Here is a 19,880-nt window from a genome sequence, read left to right as displayed (position 1 = left end):
TTGTCAGACATCTCATGCCTAATGGCTAAAAAATGTTCTGGAGTTCTAGTTCATCCCATGTCTGTTCTCTGTCGAGTTCATGTCCTTACGTTGGTCATGCACACAAGTCGGTGAAAGTTTGCAAAAGGTCATCATGTTTTCTGTTTTTAGTTTTACACTAAGTCTTTTCCTTATTCTTACGGTTGTCTCAAGTGGTTACTCGAGAGCCATGCATCTGACAATTAGTTGAGTTTTTAGACGTCAATGAATATTCGATCAATAAGTCTTGAAGGTGGTCTACAAGCCTATAGATCAAGATTGCATCTACTCATGTTGACTCTATTTCATCGATAAGGAAATAGTGACAATAGCATGTTAGATAGGCAAAATATCATCAATGTTTTACTGCAACCATCAGACAAAAGCATACTAAAATGCCTGCTACTTGACTAAGGAGGAAGCTTTGTTGATATCCATTTACAAGAACGCCACTTAAAATTACCCTCAAGAGATTTTATGGTCCTAGAAACCTCGTCATGGTTGGAAACTTCAAGCACGTCATAATTATCCTGGTGGTAAGCTGAGTTCACTCGGTGGAAGCTAAGAATTTGACCAGGGCTGGTAACTCCGAGTCCTGATAGTATGGCTTTGGAGGTCATACCCAACAGAATTGATCTTTCTTTCTCCCAAGGAACAACCTCCCATTCTAGTGGCTCCCAAATATCATCAACGAATGTGTGAAGGGAAACTGGTACAAATGCATTGTGATCGGCTGGATCATCAATTTGCTCGCCAACCTTCAGGGAAAACGCGAGAGACTCAACTAGGAGCAGTCAAGAACCACTCAGACCAAGTTGCCAGATTTCAAACTCGAGCATCGATTGTTCCAATGTCGTCACAACTCCCGATAGATCCCCTGAAGCCACTTCATCTAGAAAATACAAAATACGCCACCAAAACTTGCCACTAGAGATCTGAAACATCCGTGGTGGTCCGTTGATAAGATAAGCGTGCACTCTCTTTGTCATATGAAGATGAAAGCACGACATCCTTAGAACGATGATGATGAATAATTTCCCATCTTTACGCCCTACGAACACCAACAGGTTCACCCAGAACACATCATACAAAAGCAATAGGAGATTATAGAACCATCCGATCATTAGGTTAATTACCCTACCTTTGATCTGATGCCCTCGCTTGATGATGATCAAGAGCCCGTTTGAGGCCCTGATCATCTCCCAGCTATCACTAACTAAACCTCAGAAACGAAGGTTTGTGCGAGAAGATTGGCAACAATGGTGAGAAATGATTGCTACAGTCTGGTTAGTATGGTAAATAGCCAAACCAAAAAAAACTTAGTCTTTTTTGACAACCACTTCTGTCTTTGTGGTGCTTCAATCAGCATGAAAAGCGGCATGATGACGACGTGCGATTCTCTATATGCCCATCTGTATTCTACGAGCATTAAATGCTCATATACCCATTGTTTCAAATTTGAAAAGTTTTTTTTAACTCTACTCAGAGTCGGATGTTAATAAGTCGATACTACTAGCCTTATTGAGTCTCAAGTACGGATAACAATAGGGTGTTCGACCCAAAATTGTTTCCACTCGATGCTCAGAGCAGAGCATCTTCTTGTTAGATTCTTTCAACTGTAAGTTCAATCTACCTTACTCAACCAAATTTGGACTTGGCAGTACTCGAGTAGGCACTTGCAGAAATCCTCCCTGCTGAGTAGAGTTAGGGAGCTATAGTCGGATATCTGACTATGGGGTACATACGTATAAGGAGTGTACCATATACGGACGGGGTGTGCCATATGCATACTTGACGAATCTGCGGTACCTGATACTCCTGGAATCTAGAAGAGGTATACTAAGAATGTCTCAATTACTTATCCAACTTGAGAACACTAGTATCCATAATAGATTTGTTTACTTGGACGATAAGAATGACTTCCTATCGATTATGGATGGATAGGAGGCGGTACATCAACCTATATAAGGTGGGGACCTAGATCCCCTGGGGGCTCTCTTTTTTCGGCTACTCAAAACCAGCATTAGGACCTTCACACAGAAAGAACTCGATGACTTTAGCACTATGTTAGACTAAATCCGATCTACTTCTTGTAACAGGTCAGTCACATCGCATATAGTCGAATGAATACATATATATAATCATTTATACAGGACTTAGGGTATTACTCCAATCGAACGTCTAAATCTAATATATCATGTGTGTCTCGCATCATATTCGATCTCTGATTCATTAAAACAATCCGTTATTTTTTAATATATTATAAGAACAAAACCTCGACATATAGACACGCCACGTTTGCTAGACCTGTATACAAGAAATATATATGGCAAACTGTGGCACAATTTGGCTTCCAACCCAAACGCGCCTTCGTTGCTTAGTGGAGCTTAATGCACACTAGCCATATCTTGAAAAGATTCTAGCGAATATTTATTGCTGTAAGAACGAAAGAGTCACGCAAACAATACACCGTGTCGGGACAGTGTTGCCCTGACCTCGCTATGTGTGAAATTTCACTCGTGTTTTCTGCCTCGGTGACAAGTCGATCACGTTTGCTAATCTATGTACTAAGGTCAACACAGCTAGTCAAGCTTTGCACAAGAATTTACGGTGTCCTCTCCTGACCGGTCAATCGCGAGGCTTGCTTGTTTTGCTGCCTGCGCACGTCACTAATGACGGTAGAGATTGAGATAAAGAGAGAGAGTCAAATTTCAAGCCATATATTTCCGATGATTGCGGCCACCTACCTCGAACATTCTCATTCTTTGAAAAAAAATCACTAATATTTTAACGTGTATTTATTTAAAACACTTGTTTGCTCATAAAAATTAGCGTGTTAGATGCACGACATTGGGCACCTGAAATCGATTTATTTGGCAACAGGATCGATCCTTCGCTTTCAATACTTGGTAGATGGATGGCAAGAGCCGTCGCGGCGTTGAATGAGTTAATCACAAATTTTTATTTTCGCTTGTTGGTGTCAAAGTACCTAGTTAAATTAACTGCCCTTTTGAACGGTCACCCAAAGACTTAGCTTGTAAATATGTATACTTGTAGGAAATCTTTGTTAGTTTTATTTGCGACTACGAGTCTACAAGGTGATGCACATGTACTCACACCAAACTAACATACTTACAGCGTGTCCATGTCACGTGCATGCAGATATTGTATCTGGAAGCACTCACATGTGTAGATCTTTGTTAACCCTTGCGGCTAGGATTCCTAGGCAATCTTCAATTTCTCACTCCGCCACTTGTGTTTCTCGTGATTGTATATGTGCCACAGAGTTCCTTGAAATCGATATCAGTAATTGTTGGTGCTTCTGGAAATGTGCGTGATAAGATTTATCTATCGTCGCTCCATATGTCACGTGTATGGCGTGCATGGTTAAGTACGTTGCCTACACACTCTCATTCAAAAGAGAAATTTAGATTTTTGCCACTCTAAAAAGCGGACTTCGTATATTTACCAAATCTAAATATTGGTTTCACATACTTCCCTTTTGATACATCAACCCCAATCAGTTGCGATACTGATGGGGAGCAGCCAGGCCCACCCGTAAGGGGGAGTGAGCAGAGCGATTGCTCAGGGCCCCCTTCTGTTACATAGGTAGATGGAGATAGGGAGAACGATCTGCAAATTCGCCAGCATGCATTAGATGGAGACAGGACATTACCACAGAAATTGCAATCGTCAAATTCGCCAGCATGCATTAGATGGAGATAGGACATTACAAATAAATTGCAATAGTAGACACAGCGTCATAGACGATTCTTTAAAAACCGTCAATGATAAATTATGCATAGACAGTTGACAAGAAAAAATGAATGTGATATTCCTAGCCATCTAGGAGAGCGAAAACACACAGACGGTTTTACTAAAAGGTCGTCTTTGTATTGATGGCTCATAGACATAAATAGCTTTCCTGAAAAACTGTCTATATGTTATTGAATGATATAAATGGCTCTGTATGAAAAACTATATATGTCTAGTAACCATCTATACGCAGACTACTTATTAAAACCGTATGTGTATTCTCGCTCTCATAGAGACAGATGGTTTTTAAAAAAAAATATCCATCCATAGTATATATTTGAAAACTCATAATATTAATATGAAGTCAGATGAAGAAACTTGTAATATGAAAATTATAGTTTTTGACAAGATCTACAACTTCTTAGTTTATAATTTTTTGTAGGGAACTGTCTAAACTGTATTCTAATTAATCATCACGAATGATCATTTAACAAATCACATCCACAATTATTAACCAAAATCCAATCATGGTAGTCCTGGCACATGTTTTGTGTCCAAAATCGGAACATATGTCTTTTCAATATATAACATCACAACAAAGCTTAAGAAAAAGTGAGTACATTAAATTATATTACAAGTTCTTAATCATTTAACTACTTACACAATTTACAACAAAATGAAGCTAGGAGGATAAAGAACAGCTCACCGTTTAACCAAAACTAGAAACTACGCAGAAGAAGATTAACAAATATGAATCAACAAAATCTAGGAGAAGCCATATGCCCCTAGGCTCCACCCAAAAGCCTCGTCATATTAGTAGTTTGCACTACTTATTCCCGCTACCTACATTAGCGGGTTTGAAGTAGCCAAACACGAGCTCCTCATCGCCGGTAGAACCTGAAAGAGTATCGTGAGTATTAAGGTTTCGCAAGACTTAATTCATAATGGGTATATATAAATAATCGGACTCCAAGAATTATACATTGAGTTATTAGCAAGGAATAGGCTACAAGCTTAAGTAAATTCGCATGCGTAAACAACCTTAACACCTATGTGTGAGCACATATACTTAACCACATATACTTTTCTACTCTGCAACCCTCGACTTGCATATAAACATAAATGGAACCATCTCATAAACATGGTTGTAAATCGAACCATCTCAAACTCATCCTATTGAACTATACCACACATCCCACATTCGTAACTCTACGATTGCTGCAAATGGACAGAAGCATGCTCATGACTGAGAGCACGACAATTCAAATTGTTCTTACACCCTGCAGGGGGTACAACTTTACTCACACAACTCAAGGACCCACACTGCCAACATAAGGGGTACTTGTGTCAACCTTTTTCATACCAAAAACTACCCACTTGCATATACCCCTATAGCACCAAGGTTACCGCAAGCGTGTCATGAACACCTCTGGCTCCCCGCCACCTTGCTTCTCCTTTTCTTTTTTTTTCTCTTACGTGTCATAGGGATGCACAACAAGCGTCAGTATAGCGTATGGTAATCGTCTTGTCTTAGCATTAGATCAACATGTGGTTAGTACAAAAAGTGCTAGAGCCAACTACAACAACGGATGGTGCTTAAATGATTCAAGCAGTCTAGAGCATCCGGGTTCCTCTCCCGAACTACACCGAGGAACTCCTCCGGTGAAGAAGATACCCCCAGCAACCCGCACATCTCGCCTCATACTCATAACTCATAAAACCCACATCATTATCATTGCGTTTGTAAATAATAAGTAAGCTCTAAGCTCGTGAACAATGGTTTCACAATCGCTCAACTTCTACTAGGGACCTATGTATTGCTAAGCATTTCGAATAACTCTTAAGTTAGACATCAAAAAGGTTAACAAGGCTACAAGGATATGGATAATAAACAACTCAAGGAAGAGGTAATGCAATTCAATATAGGTTCTACCCATATAAACCCGACATTGACTCGCTTACCATGCAAAGGTACATAAGCGATAACTTGTCAACTTAGACTCCATTCAATTCAAACAAAGGTTCAAGATTCTTATATGCTTACCTTGCTGCTTCGGTGTTTGACTGATACTCTCAGCACAATACTCACAGAATTCATGCAGATTGGTGTCGCCTTCACTCTCTTGGACCATCGACATAGTGCTCTCTAAATGAATCAAGAATGCATTGCATAACCAAATGAATGATGGAGAAAATGTGCAAATGATGCATGCTTGGATTATAATAGAGCGTCGTGTTCCGACAAAATTTGCAAAAGACCGCCAAATGATTAGGAACCTTGGATAAGATAACCTAAGTGCACAAAGCCTTGGAGAGTTGGCGGTCAGACTGACGTGCAAGTGGCGGTCAGACCGCGAGTGTGCAGAGAGTTTAGGGCCCTAACGGTCAGACCGAATGCATGGTGGTAGTCAGATCGCGGACCAACGGTCTGACCAACCCTAACGGTGGTCTGACTCATAAATTCAGATATTTTTAACCAGCCTACTGGCGCTCAGACCGGCACTAGTGACGGTCAGACCGCCAAACCCTGCCGACAGCACCTTTGCGGGGTTGCCGGCAAGAACTCTAGTGAAACCTTCGACGATGAAGGGCACCAAAATACTCGAAAGGAGTAAGGGAACATATTCTATGATTATTTGGATGACATGCACGTTCGGAACCCATAAAACTGCAAAAATGAGATCTAGACCTAGTATTCACCAGGTTTTCATGGCGAAAATCGAAACGGCGATCACCTAGGGCTAGGAAATGACGAAAAAATGGTAGGGGTGGTTACTTCAGTGTAGAGGAACTTTGAATTGGATAGGAATCCTCTAAGGAAGCTTCGATCCACCGATTCAACTCCTGGAGGGTGAATGAGGTCGCGGAGGAAGAAACAGCGAGGAAACCCTTCCGGCAGGGAGGAAGGGGGAAGAAGCTCGAGGAAGTCCTCCGGGAAGCTCGTGGGAGTCCCCACCTCCGATCTTTGGCTGTCAACATGTCAATTTGGAGCTCTCTCTCTCTAGGGTTTGTTGGAGTGAGAGAGTGAGAGAGTGAATGAGAGGGAGAGAGACAAAGGCAAATGAGAGAGAGTGAAGGAGTGAGAGAGGTGATTGACCACTTAAGGGAGCCTCTGTGCACTAACGATCAGACCGCAGGAAGGGTTGTGCAGACCACGGGAAGCCCATGTTGCAAGCGTACGTGGTTGTCCACCTGGTGGTCAAACCGCTGTTGATCCTCGTCAGACCGCGAGAAGGGTTTTTTCTGAATTTGTTCTAATTTCTTCCTCTTTCTTTCTTCTTTCTTTTCTTTTTTTCTCCAAGGTATTTAGGGCCTTTGTAACACCCTAAAATTTTGGGAAAAATTGGAAGTTGTCGTTTTTGGTTTCCGGTGTCGAATCGCTCTCGCCAGAAAAGAAAACAGAAGGAATTGAAGAAAAATAGCAGCAGTAAATTTCTTTTTTTTTTAAAAAACATAACCTGGGAGTGGGCTAAGCCAACCTAGGCTTGGGCCGGTTAGCCCAACCCCTCCCCAAAGGCCTAGGCGCCCCTCCCCTTTCTTTTTCCCCTCCACCCAGCTAAAACCCTAGCTAGGACTTGTTTTTCCCCCCTGGCTGCCACCATGCACCTGCTGGACGTCCTCCCCCCCCCCTCCCCTGCTGCTACTCTTGTGCAGTAGAGAGAAGAGAAAGGAAGAAGGGAAGAAGGGAGGGAGAAGGAGGAGAAGAAAGAGGAGGAGAACCCCCGGGGGACATCGTTATGCTCTCTGTGGTTGCCTAGGTGAGATTCGCCACCCTAATCCCATCCATTTGGTCGATTTATGAGGTTTTAATCACGGGTTTAGAGGGGATTTAGTTGGAGGTTTGGTCAAAATCAATTTCGTCCACGTACTGAAATCTGTCAGCTTGTGCTATCTCTGTTCAACATCATTTTTGGGCAAGTTAATGGCTGAAATAAATTTGTCCACCATAGACAAAGTTGTAGCTAACTGCGAAATCTAGCTACCAGTGAAATTTCAGAATTTTTGGCCAAGTAGTTTAGTAGCTATGAAGTTTTGAATTTGGCTGTCAGATTCTGGCGAGAATCTGGACAGTAGTAGATCTATTCAGTTTTTGGGCATCTTAGATGCCGAACCAGTTTTTCAGAATAGCTAAGGAAGTTGTAGAGGATTGTTTAAGCTCTCCAATGGTGTGAAGTATGCTATTTTTTGTTGGTTATAGCTCTAGTTATGCTGTTCTGAATTTTCTGCAATCAATTGTTAACAGATTTCAGTGTCGAAGTTCAGAGCTTGATTAAGCCATGTTAAATACGTTTTATGTAGATCCAAATTATATAAAAGTTGAATATTGTGTTATGATATACATGTCCATAAAATTTTAGAATTTTTCATTGAGTATTTCTAGAAATAAACAGTTTTGAGTGGCTGTTGTTTGAAATCGATGACAGGTTTCTAGAGCTGTTTTGTTATGCCGTTTAGTAGACTTTAGAGGCATGGAACAATTATGTCACCACAATGAAAGTTGTAGCCCTTGTTCTGTAGTTTCCTAAAATATATTTATTTATTATCATATATATGGTAAAAAAATAGATAAGAAAAAGAGAAGTACTGCTGCTCCTGTCAATCTAATGCGTGTGTGCTGTTTTTTTTGGTCGGTATTGCTTGATTGAGGGCTTCGGGTGTAGGAGCGTTTTGTTTTATGTATTTTCTTGTATGAGGAGTGTTAGTGCTGAATTATGATTGTTTAGGTGGTGGTGCTTAGTCTCATACTTGAAGTTCGCCGTTATCGCCGATTGAAGGCAAGTAAATATAGCTATATTTATGGTGTTGCTACTATTTTGACTCGCTATTTTCATCATTTGCACCTTTATTTCAGAACCATGACAAATTTGAATATGATCTGAATTATATGCTGTTCTTTACCTTTAAGCATAGTTAATCATTGCCTTATGTCTATCTTTATGTTGCTACAATTCTTATTGAACTATGTTGCTGTTCGACTTGAGAATGAAGTTGAGGTATTATTGGTAGTACACCTTAGTACAATTGCAGTATATTGCTGTCATGTGCACTTGCATTTGCATATGTATTGGAAGTTATGTCGTAAATATCACGACAGTACCGGTACGTATCGTACATTGCTCGAGAAGGGGTGTGATGTAAAAGAAGACATATCATTGCATTCATATGCATTCATGGCAGTTAATAGCATTTATATGTTATTGTGGATATGAAGTTATACTTGTGGTTGTGACCTTTATTCGAGGTTATTCTTTAATATTGTTAATACTATAGTAACATGCCTTATATCTTGAGAAGTCCTATATTAAATCGATGCTTAATCAACTTGTGATTTAAATAGCTTGTCAAAACAAGTTTCCTTGCTGAGATTTTTAATCTCACCCTTGCATTAATCTTTCCAGGTACGCGATGCATGTCATGAGGGGATGGAGATGTAGCAGCACATTTTGCACTTCATGTCTACACTTTTTATCTTGTGCTATAATAATAAACAAAGTCTAGTCCTTAGGGTCGTTCGTTGGAAGTTTAAAGAGTAGTGGTGATGTTAAACTTAATATTTTGCTCTTGGTTCATGTCAGGATGTTTTTATCTGCTAATGTGATATTTTGCATACCTTGCTTATCTATGTTATTGCTTCCGCGATGCTTAAATTTATAGCGAAGAGGCTGTTGTTGTTTTTTTATGACAAGCTGTAGGTTGCGTAGTTTAGTGGCATCCCAGGTTTTGTAGTCTGGGGTGTTACAGTTGGTACCAGAGCCTAGGCTTTAGATTCTAGGTGAAATAAGGCTTAATTTGACACACTTGCACATGTAGGATGGGTAAGGGTTTGCATATCTTTGCTCCTATCGTGTTGTGTTTTGTTCTGTCTAGTGCTTATGCTTAATTACTCAGAATTGATGTTTTTGTCATTTGTGTGTTTTGCTGGCTGTAGTTATGCCACCTAAGAGGTGTGCTGCGGCTAGACCAGATGGTGATGGCCAGGCTGAGCTAGCAGCCGCGATGCGAGCAATGCAGAACGAGCTGAGGACGTTGAGGCAGGCTGCCTCTGCTGCTGGCGCAGTCCCTACTGGCACTGCTGCTCGCGTTGCTCCTGTTGCAGATGGTCCTGTCAGCGGTGTTTCTCTCATGCAGTGGGTTGGTATGAAGCTAGACCATTTTGATGGCAGTAGTACTCTGATTCATACTGCTGATTGGATGTCGTATGTGGAGGACAAGATGGAGGCTTTTAATGTGTTGGCTCACGATCGTCTTCGTTTTGGGACACAACTGATGATGGGTGAGGCACAAATCTGGTGGAAGGGTGTGCAGTCAGCTCGCACGGCTGCACATGGCCCGTTGACTTGGCACGAGTTTGTCTGGCAGTTTGAGAGGAGGTTCTACCCAGTGACTTTCCTGGATAGGATGAAGATTGATCTGAATGCCTATATACAGGATAAGAAGTCAGTTGCAGAGTATGAAGTGGGCTTCAATCATATTGTCCGCTTTGTCCCACACGTGGCCCATGATGAGGTAGAGAAGGCAAAACACTTTCGTCAGGGTCTCAAGTATTCGATCTGCCAAGTGTTGGGTGCTTTTCCAGTGGTGGACTTCTGCACTACAGTGGAACAGGCTTTGGGTGTGGATATGTAGGAGATGTACACTGCTGACTTACAGAAGTCTTCAGGTGGTGAGCAGTCTCGCGGTCCGAGCGATAGGAAGGGCCATTATGGTGGCCCTATTCATAAGAAGGGGAAGTTCCAGCGTCACCAGCCATACTGCAATAAGTCTTCTCAGTCCAGTGCTTCAAGAGGGAGCACACCTCAGTACCGGGCTATTCTTAAGCCTGGCATGGGGCTAGTGTGTTTCTGATGTGGTGACGCACACCGTCGTGTTGAGTGTCAGTGGACCGGCAGGTGTTCTATCTGTGGCTTGGACCACAGGGATGTGGTCTGTAGGAAGAATCCCAATGGGAAGGTGCGTTGGGAGCCAGTGTCTTCTTCTTCAACCTCACATTCTAGTGGCACTGTCCAGATGATGGCGGCGACCTCCTCTGCATAGCAGTACCTTCCTACGCTGCCCACTCTGCAGTGCTTGCCGGCGCCTTCCACTCAGCAGTACTTGCCTGTGCCAATCTACCCTCAGTACTTGATGGCGCCTTCGACTACATCGACTACTCCTTCGATGCCTCAGTCTGGGGTGTTTCGACCAACCCAGGCTTTTTCTCCTTCCGCACCTCCAGTTCCAGGGGCATATGTTATGCCCTCTATTGACGGTAGAGACCGTGGAGAAGTGGTGACAGGTATTATCTCAGTTGATTTATTTGATGCACATGCTCTTTTTGACTCTGGCGCTAGCTTCTCATTTGTCTCGGAGGGTTTTGTGGTTTGTGCTAGTCTTTTTGTGCAGAAGATTAGTCAGTCTATTGTGGTCAGTTCTGCTAGAGGTATTATATCCAGTTCTTCTGTTTGCCCCGGTTGTGCTATTCATCTTGCTGATGAAGCCTTTGTTGCTAATCTGGTAGTGATTCCTTTGGAGCCTTTTGATGTTATTCTTGGCATGGATTGGCTTACTCAGTATCGAGCTGTTGGTGTGTCGCTACCTCAATGTTTTTCCTGATGAACTTCCAGGTGTGCCCCCTGAGCGTGATGCGGTTTTTGAGATCAAGTTGGTTCCTGGCATGCAACCTATCTATAGAACTATGTATCGGATGGCTCCAGTGGAGCAGGTGGACTTGAAGAAGCAGCTGGATGATCTTCTTTCTAAGGGCTTCATCAAACCAAGTAAGTCACCTTGGACTTTCCCGGTGCTATTTGTGGAGAAGAAGGATGGCACTAAGAGGCTATGTGTGGACTATCATGCTCTTAATCAAGTGACCATCAAGAATAAGTATCCTTTGCCTCATATCTATGCTCTCTTTGATCAGTTAAGAGGTGCTAAAGTGTTTTCCAAGAGTGATTTGAACTCTAGGTACCACCAGATAAGGATTAAGGAGGAGGATATCAAGAAGACTTCTTTTATTACGAGGTATGGGCATTATGAGTATGTTGTTATGTCTTTTGGACTAACAAATGCCCCTGCTATCTTTGTGGAAGCAATGAATAGGATGTTGCATGAGTACTTGGATGATTTCATTGTTGTTTTCATTGATGATATTTTGATCTACTCCAAGTCCAATGAAGAGCATGAGCGTCATCTTAGTCTTCTTTTGGATGCTCTCCGGAAGAATAAGTTCTATGCAAAGTTGAAGAAATGTGCTTTCTGGCTTTCTGAAGTGAGCTTCCTTGGGCATGTGATTAATCAACATGGTATTACTGTTGATCCTAAGAATGTTGCTTTAGTGGTGGAATGGCAAAGGCCAACCAGTGTGACGGAGATCCGGAGTTTCCTTGGTCTTGCTGGTTATTACCGGCGTTTTGTGCAGGATTTCTCTAGTATTGCAAAGCTGATGACCAAGCTTACTGAGAAGGGTGTTCCTTTTATGTGGACTGATGATTGTGAGGTCAGTTTCCGGACTCTAAAGGATAAGTTGGTGAATGCTCCTATTATAGTTTTACCTGAGTGGCAAGCGCTTCATAGTGTACATGGATGCTTCCCGTATTGGTCTTGGTTGTGTGCTGATGCAGGATGGCAAGGTAATTGCTTATGCTTCTCGACAGTTGAAGAATCACGAGAGGAACTATCCTACCCATGATCTAGAGTTGGCTGCATTGGTGTTTGCTTTGAAGTCTTGGAGGCATTATCTCTATGGTGAGTCTTGCGATATCTTTACTAATCACAAAAGCCTCAAGTATTTCTTTACTCAAAAGGAGCTGAATTTGAGGCAGTGCAGATGGCTTGAGTTGATAAAGGATTATGATCTAACGATCCAGTATCATCCCGAGAAGGCTAATGTGGTGGCAGATGCCCTGGGTAGGACAGGTGTTCCTAGGACAGTGATGCCTTTGGTTGCAGAATTGGATCGTATGTGTATTTATTGTTGCTATGTAGGCACTGTAAGAGAGGAGACCCAGTTGCTCATTCAGTCGCCCATACTCGAGAGGGTGCGTGAGCCACAGCAACATGACCGCTTGATTCAGGAGGTTCGCAAAAGGATTGCAGTTGGTAGACCTCGGGAGTTCAGCATTGATGAGCATGATGTAGTCCGTTTCAGAGGACGTCTTTGTGTGCCACAGAAGTCAGAAGTGAAGATGGACATCTTGAGAGAGGCTGATCGGACTCCATATACAATTCATCCTGGTGAGACTACAATGTACAAAGATCTAAAGCAGAGCTTCTGGTGGAAAAGAATGAAGGTCGATATTGCCAAGTATGTGGCAGCTTGTGGTGTATGTCAGCAGGTAAAGGCCGAGCATAAGAGGCTTGCGGGGTTGCTTCAGTCTTTAGAGGTCCCCGAGTGGAAATGGGAGCATATCACTATGGACTTTGTGGTTGATTCACCCCGATCACCTCGTGGGCGGGATGCCATATGGGTTGTTGTGGATAGGCTCACTAAGTCCACGCATTTCATTCCTATGAAGACGACAAGTTCAGCTCAGGATTTGGTTCCCTTGTATATCAAGGAAGTGGTGAGATTGCATGGTGTACCTAAGTCGAATGTGTCAGATCGAGACGCCAAGTTTGTATTGAAGTTTTGGCAGAGCCTTCAGAGTGCAATGGGCACTAAGCTTTCTTTGAGTACCGCATTCCATCCTCAGACAGATGGGTAGTCGGAGTGGACCATTCAGACCTTGGAGGATATGCTACGTGCTTGTGTCCTTTCTTGGAAGGGCAGTTGGGAGGATCACCTTGCTTTGGTGGAGTTTACCTATAATAACAGTTATCATTCTAGCATTAAGATGGCTCCTTATGAGGCTTTGTATGGAAGGAATTGTGTTTCTCCCCTGTGTTGGGATTCGTCTGGTGAGAGGGTTGTGCTTGGTCCCGAGATTGTTCTACAGACCACCGAGAAAGTGCAGGAGATACGGCAGAACATGTTGGCCGCTCAGAGCCAACAAAAGAGTTATGCAGATGTGAGGAGATGTGAGCTGGAGTTTGTAGTGGGTGACCAGGTTCTCCTCAGAGTATCACCCACAAAGGGTGTTGTTCGGTTTGGCACTACAAGGAAGCTTAGCCCGAGGTACACTAGACCTTTTGTTATCACGGCTCGAGTTGGCAGTTTGACTTATCGTTTACAGTTACCAGATTCTATGAGTTGTGTGCACAATGTCTTCCATGTATCTATGTTAAGGAAGTATCTGCGAGATCCAGAACACAAGATTGACCTCGAGCCTATCACAGTGCAGCAGGACTTGTCGGTTGAGTGTCACCCAATGCATATTTTGGACTCATCAGAGCGAATCATGAGGAGGAGGACGATCAAATATGTGAAGGTTTTATGGACTAATCAGTCGGAATGTGAAGCTACTTGGGGACTCGAGGAGCAAATGTGCAAGAAACATCCGGCGCTCTTCGAGGAAGGTAAGTTTTAAGTGTGGTTTAAGTTGGTATGTTTCTTTTCCGTAGATATCATAGTATAGCTGAATTCGGGGACGAATTCCTTAAAGGAGGGGAGAATGTAACGCCCAAAAATTTTGGGGAAAATTGGAAGTTGTCGTTTTTGGTTTCCGGTGTCAAATTGCTCTCGCCGGAAAAGAAAAGAGAAGGAATTGAAGCAAAATAGCAGCAGTAAATTTCTTTTTTTTTTTAAACATAGCCCGGGAGTGGGCTAAGCCAACCTAAGCTTGGGCCAGTTAGCCCAACCCCTCCCCGAAGGCCCAGGCGCCCCTCCCCTTTCTTTTTCCCCTCAACCTAGCCAAAAGCCTAGCCAGGACTTGTTTTTCCTCCCTGGCTGCCACCCTGCACCTGCTGGATGTCCTCCCCCTGCTGCTGCTCTTGTGCAGTAGAGAGAAGAGAAAGGAAGAAGGGAAGAAGGGAAGAAGGGAGGGAGAAGGAGGAGAAGAAAGAGGAGGAGAACCTCCGGGGGACGTCGTTGTGCTCTCTGTGGTTGCCTGGGTGAGATTCGCCACCCTAATCCCATTCATTTGGTCGATTTATGAGGTTTTAATCACGAGTTTAGAGGGGATTCAGTTGGAGGTTTGGTCGAAATCAATTTCGTCCACGTTCTGAAATCTGTCAGCTTGTGCAGTATCTATTCAACATCATTTTTGGGCAAGTTAATGGCTGAAATAAATTTGTGCACCATAGACAAAGTTGTAGCTAACTGCGAAATCTAGCTACCAGTGAAATTTCAGAATTTTTGGCCAAGTAGTTTAGTATCTATGAATTTTTGAATTTGGCTGTCAGATTCTGGCGAGAATCTGGACAGTAGTAGATCTATTCAGTTTTTGGGCATCTTAGATGCCGAACCAGTTTTTCAGAATAACTAGGAAGTTGTAGAGGATTCTTTAAGCTCTCAATTGGTGTGAAGTATGCAATTTTTTTCGTTGGTTATAGGTCCAGTTACGCTGTTCTGAATTTTCTGCAATCAATTGTTAACAGCTTCCAGTGTCAAAGTTCAAAGCTTCATTAAGCCATGTTAAATACGTTTTATGTAGATCCAAATTATATAAAAGTTGAATATTTTTTTATGATATACGTGTCCACAAAATTTTAGAATTTTTTGTTGAGTATTTCTGGAAATAAACAGTTTTGAGTGGCTGCTATTTGAAATCGACGATAGGTTTCTAGAGCTGTTTTGTTATGCCGTTTAGGAGACTTTAGAGGCATGGAACAATTATGTCACCACAATGAAAGTTGTAGTTCTTGTTCTATAGTTTTCTAAAATGTATTTATTTGTTATCATATATATGGTAGAAAAATAATTAAGAAAAAGAGAAGTACTGCTGCTCCTGTCAATCTAATGCGTATGTGCTGTTTTTTTTTGTCGGTATTGCTTGATTGAGGGCTTCGGGTGTAGGAGCGCTTTGTTTTATGTATTTGCTTGTATGAGGAGTGTTGGTGCTGAGTTATGATTGTGTTTAGGTGATGGTGCTTTGTCTCATACTTGAAGTTTGCCGTTATCGCCGGTTGAAGGCAAGTAAACATAGCTATGGTGTTGCTACTATTTTGACTTGCTATTTTCATCACTTGCACCTTTATTTAAGAACCATGAAAAATTTGAATATGATTTGAATTATATGCTGTTATTTACCTTTAAGCATGGTTAATCATTGCCTTATGTCTATCTTTATGTTGCTATAATTCTTGTTGAACCATGTTGCTGTTCGAGTTGAGAATAAAGTTGAGGTATTATTTGTGGTACACCTTAGTATAATTGCAGTATATTGTTGTCATGTGCACTTTATTTGCATATGCATTGGAAGTTATGTCGTAAATATCACGACAGTACCGGTACGCATTGTACGTTGCCCGAGAAGGGGTGCGATATAAAAGAAGACATATCATTGCATTCATATGCATTCATGGAAGTTAATAGCATTTATATGTTATTGTGGATATGAAGTTATACTTGTGGTTGTGACCTTTATTCGAGGTTATTCTTTAATATTGTTAATACTATACTAACATGCCTTATACCTTGAGAAGTCCTATATTAAATCGATGCTTAATCAACTTGTGATTTAAATAGCTTGTCAAAACAAGTTTGCTTGCTGAGATTTTTAATCTCACCCTTGCATTACTCTTTCCAGGTACTCGATGCATGTCATGAGGGGATGGGGATGTAGCAGCACGTTTTGCACTTCATGTCTACACTTTTTATCTTGTGCTGTAATAATAAACAAAGTCTAGTCTTTAGGGTCGTTCGTTGGAAGTTTAAAGAGTAGTGGTGATGTTAAACTTAATATTTTGCTCTTGGTTCATGTCAGGATGATTTTAGCTGCTAATGTGATATTCTGCATACCTTGCTTATCTATGTTATTGCTTCCGCGATGCTTAAATTTATAGAGAAGATGCTGTAATTTTTTTTTTTATGACAAGCTGTAGGTTGCGTAGTTTAGTGGCATCTCAGGTTTTGTAGTCTGGGGTGTTACAGCCTTCCTATCTCTTCCTATACCATTTTCACTCCCGAAATATCCAAAATAATAACTAATCGCATAAAGCATACCGCTATGATGATTATGCGTGCTTAATCCTATAATTGGCATTTTGGGATGTGACAACCTCCCCCCTTAAAAAGAATCTCATCCCGAGATTCGACAAACTAAGGGAGAAGGTGATGGCGGTGGAGTGAGAAAGACTTTTCCATAAATGGAAACAAACCTCGTCGAAATTCATCAACTAAATGAAAAGACAACTATTGGACCTTCATAAGAGTTGGCGGTAAAACCGCAGCTAGGCTCGATCAGACCATGACTTGGTTAGACCGTGGAAACGGTGGTTAGACCAAAATCTATACAGAGAGTTTTGGGGTTCTAAACACCTCTAGCAGTCACGGTAGACCAATAGTAGTCAAACTACTAGGAGTATGTTCTCCTGGTTTGAAAGGTTTCTAAGTGCAATCCTTCGAGAACAAACTTTTCATTCAACATGGTGATGAATATAGACATGTGAGATGCTCCAATGCAAAATTACAACGATATTCACCAGTTCTTAAAAAGTTTGGGATATACGGAGTGGATTTTATCCTCATGCTTCCAAGTTGCTTCATCTTTGGTGTGATTGTTACATTGGACCTTGATGAACTTAATGGAATGCCATCGAGTCTTGTGTTTCTTTTCATCCAAGATTCAAATTGGTCACTTGTTGAGAGATCCGGTTGCAATTCTCTATTTGCAACATCAATGACCTCGGTTGGAACTCGAAGGTATTTCTTTCGTTGCGAGACGTAGAACACATTGTGAACGTCGGGGAGGGATGGAGGCAAGTCCAACTGATTGGCTACCTCTCCACATCGAACAATGATCTAAAAAGGTCCCACATATCGGGGTGTTAGCTTCCCTCTAACTTGAAAGTATCGAACTCCTTTGAGAGGAGAAACCTTGAGATATACAAAGTCTCCAATATCAAACACGAGTTTTCGTCTGTCGGGACTGAGCCATGAGAAGACACTTTCGAATAGTCAGAACATGCACTTCTGCCTCGTTGATCAAATCTGGGCCTAGAAAAGCTCTTTCATAAAATTCAGACCAATTCAACAGCGTTCAACATCTTCAAACATAGAGAGCTTTAAATGTTGACGTTTCAATGCTTGACTAATAACTATTGTTGTAGGAGAACTCGGTGAATGGCAAGTAAATTTCCCACTTCTTCCCATATGTGAGAGCACAAGATCGCAACATGTCTGCCAAAACCAGATTCACCCTCTCAGTTTGACCATCGGTTTGAGGGTGGTAGGTAGTGCTATGGAACAGCTCGGTTCCCATGGCTTCATGAAGGCTCTTCCAGAAATATGAGGTAAATTGAGTGCATCGATCGCAAATGATCTTCTTTAGAATCTCATGAAGGCAAACAATCCGAGTGAGATACAACTCCGCATATTGCTTGACCGAATACGTGATCTTGATAGGAAATAAATGAGCGGACTTTGTCAACTAGCTCACAATGACCCAAATTGAGTCATATCCATGAGAGGTCTTCAACAATCTAGTAATGAAGTCCATTCCGATCTCCTCCCACTTCCAGGAGGAAATAAGCAAAGGTTGGAGCGTACTGGCCAGCTTAAGGTGTTCAGCCTTCACTCTTTTGCAGACATCACACTTTGTAACATATCGAGCAATTTCTCGCTTCATGCGAGTCCACCAGAATGTTGGTTTGAGGTCCTGGTACATCTTGTTACTTCCTAGATGAATAGATAACAAAGAATTATGAGCTTCATCCAGAATCTTCTTCCTTAGTGCCTCAACCTTCGGAACAATTAGTCTCTTCTCAAATGATAGGACACCCTAATTATATTTGGCAAAACATGTGTCCTTGCCTTCCTTCATTTTCTCTCGGATTCGGGCCATGCCCTTGTCATCCTTTTGAGCTTCCTTGATCTCATCCAGAAGTTGGATTTGATCTCCAAGTTTGCAAGGAACCCTCCGGGACCATTTCAAGTCCAAGCCTTTGGAATTCATAACAAAGTGTGGTATTTTTGGGCTTGACCAAAAGACAATTGCATTGAACCTTTCGACTCAGTGCATCGGCGACCACATTTGTCTTACCGGGATGATAATGAACTTCTAGCCCATGGTCTTTGATTAACTCGAGCCATCTTCTCTGTCTCATGTTCAGATCAGCTTGAGTGAAGATGTATTTGAGACTTTTGTGGTCCATGTAGATACGGCATATATTTCCTAGCAGATAGTGGCGCCAAATCTTTAGAGCGTGCACAACTGTCGCAAGCTCTAAGTCATGGGTTGGGTAGTTCTCCTCATGGCGCTTCAACTAGCATAAGGCATAAGCAACAACCCGATCTTCTTGCATGAGGACACATCCAAGGCCTATGCGAGAAGCATCGCAATAGACGTCAAAACCCTTGTCCACTTCGGGTTGAGCAAAAATGGTTGCAGTCATGAGTAGTTTCTTCAAAGTTTGGAAAGCTGACTCGCATTCACTTGACCACTCGAATACACTTCCTTGCTTCAACAGCTCAGTCATTGCTTCGCAATCTTGGATAAGTTCTCGATGAACCGACAGTAATAACCCATAAGTCCGAGAAAACTCCGGATATAGATGACATTCTTGGATTGAACCCAATTAAGGACTTCTTGCATTTTACTCGGATCAACAGCAACATCGTTCTCGAATAGAGCATGACCTAGAAAAGCGAATTCATTGAGCCAGAACTCACACTAGTTAAACTTGGCATAGAGTTGGTGATCTTGAAGTCGATCAAGAACAACACAGAGGTGTTCCGCATGCTCTTCCTTAGTCTTGGAGTATATGAGAATATCATCGATGAAAACCATAACAAATTTGTCGAGTTCTTCCATAAAGATTGTGTTCATCAAGTACATAAAAGAACGCTAGTGCATTGGTAAGGCCGAAGGACATGACAGTGAATTCATAAAGCCCATAACGGGTAGAGAAAGCCGTCTTTGGAATATCCTCCAATCGGACCCTTATCTGGTGATAGCCCAACCTCAAGTCACTCTTGGAAAAAACCCGGACACCGGTCAGTTGATCGAACAGAATATAAATCCAAGGAATTGGATACTTATTCTTAAAAATGACTTCATTCAATGGACGGTAATCGACACACATCCATA

The sequence above is a fragment of the Phragmites australis genome, chromosome 18, assembly GCF_958298935.1.
Source record: "Phragmites australis chromosome 18, lpPhrAust1.1, whole genome shotgun sequence".
Lineage (NCBI taxonomy): Eukaryota > Viridiplantae > Streptophyta > Magnoliopsida > Poales > Poaceae > Phragmites > Phragmites australis.
The sequence above is the reverse complement of the archived record's forward strand: the minus strand, read 5'-3'. Positions refer to the sequence as shown.